Source organism: Salvelinus alpinus, chromosome 23 (assembly GCF_045679555.1).
Source record: "Salvelinus alpinus chromosome 23, SLU_Salpinus.1, whole genome shotgun sequence".
Lineage (NCBI taxonomy): Eukaryota > Metazoa > Chordata > Actinopteri > Salmoniformes > Salmonidae > Salvelinus > Salvelinus alpinus.
The window spans coordinates 21,144,142-21,146,407 of NC_092108.1; positions in this window are offsets into that span (position 1 = coordinate 21,144,142).

Here is a 2,266-nt window from a genome sequence, read left to right on the forward strand (position 1 = left end):
GGGACACACGAAAGGGTTATTTTTTTCATTTTCCTCCCGTGCCCTCCCTCTTCAGACTTCTGGACTGGTTATCCAAAATGACATAAAAATGTCATCAGGTATAGCAGATTTTGGCCACATTCAGAAATAGCTAATGGATAACCACGTGTTATATTTGCATGTCAAAGCAGTTAAATTGATTGGAAATATGCATTTTTGGAAATTGTGCTTTGGGGTTCATATTACGGAAGTAATGGGTAACCCTAATAGTCCTAGGCTATTTACCAAGGGCTCAAAACATAAACTATTTAATCTTCACTGTACGTCTCTAAAGTAACTAGGGAATCTTTAGAAGAACATCCCATGATATTGAAAACAAAAGTGGGCTGTGTAGCTTTTGAGGAATGGAACATGCTGTATTTCCAAAAGTGGGCTGTGTACCTTTTGAGGAATGGAACATGCTGTATTTCCAAAATATGCAATTCTGCATTTCTGCAACATTTGCACCATCTGTCTGTTTTACATGGTTTAGTCTGGTTTAGTAGTCAGGTTTGGACATGTTTTGACTAAATATGCCATCTAGTGGTGTTAGATAAATATCACAACACTGCAGATATACACCAATGCAAAATAGTACTATTTGGTGGTGAGTCTACGCTCACCACCAATGTGTAGTAATCCACCTGGGTGGCATTAGCTGTTTATGTGAATACTTTTTCACTAGTTTTCCCTTTCATTTATATAGTCCGCTTATAAGAAAAAAGAGGACATCTAGGAAGCTATGTTAATCAGACCGTTTAGGACGGCTACAAAACATCTGCTCACCACTGGATGTCCCTGTGGTTCTCTCCTTGTGTTTCTTCAAAATCCTTCCAGGCTTCCTGGTGGATTCTATCAGAAAGCATCCTAAAACTCCTGCAGTTTAGGAGTAAGTGAGGAGGGTTGTTCTTTAGGTCAAGTTGAATATTCTTTAGAGAAGACAAGCTGCAAAAAGCCTTGGGGTGAATGACTACTCAGATCTCTGGCGAGTCAACCACACTGTCCTACAAATACATATTCCAATGGAGTTTTAGACAGACTATTGAATAACAGAATCAGAGGGAAATTATGGTATGCTTTAGATCCCTCCAACTCAACTCTGGACCTCGAAGCCAGTTCCACCTCTTTTTTTCATTGTTCCCCTCTATTCAGGGACTAATTTAGACCTGGGACATCAGGTGGGTGAAATGTATTATCAGGTAGAACAGAAAACCAGCAGGCTCCGGACCTCGTAGGGTAAGAGTTGAATACCACTGCTTTCGATTAATCCCTATAATTGGAGCCAGGAGTTTTTCCAATCCTGGTCAAGTCATATGCTAATGTATAACTCTGGCCTTAGCTATAGTAACTTCTCAGTTGTGTTGGTGTTGAGTAACTCTTGACACAGATCCAGCGCCATGCCCATTTGTTTTTATTACTTCCTATTAAAAAAAGTTTACCTTAATTTCACCCCAGTAGCAGAACACTACTGTGCAGTGCCATACATTACAATGATGTAAAATGAAACCAGTGTGCACTGCAGACCTTGGGCTCAGGTTAGGTTGTTTCTGGACAGCAACAATGAGGTGTATGAGTTGCAGGTTTACCACCCACCGTTAATCTGAGCTGCCCATCAGAGGAGAAAGAGAGAGACGCAGGCCATGGCTCCTACTCCCCTCGCCGTTGCCTTGAAACACTGGACTTCCTGTGTTTGTGTAAAGCTTCCCAGACATAAAGGGATTTGGCACCTCATTGTGAGCCACAATGCACATCACTCTGCTATTACTTTAGAGTTGATTAAGGAAATACATGCCAAGTGTTAGAGCACCATAAAGGATTACCAGCAGGATAATGATGTGTAGACAATGGTTTCCAGCAACAAGATGTAGTGGAGGTAGTGTATATTGTTGTATGATGGTAATAATAAGGGTCATTAAAAAGAGGAGGCTGGGAAGAAGGAAAGAGGAGACGAAAAGAGTGAGATAGTCTTGCTATCTTCAGTGGCAAGTATCTTTTATTCTTTGTTGTGACTTGTGATCTTTTTTATTCATTACCTTAACTTGGCATGAATAAATGTCACGTACTTTCCTCAGTACTGAGTCAGGACTGTTGAAGTTTCTGTTAATACTAGTGCTGGTGAAGTTTGCATCTATTGTTTATGAACCAGTTACATTTTGAGTTACTGCAGGGAATGGCAATCAACATGCCTGTCAAGCTATTTTCAGGGGGGGGTATTTTAGCTTGCCTTATTGGGCTTGCTGGGAGAGGG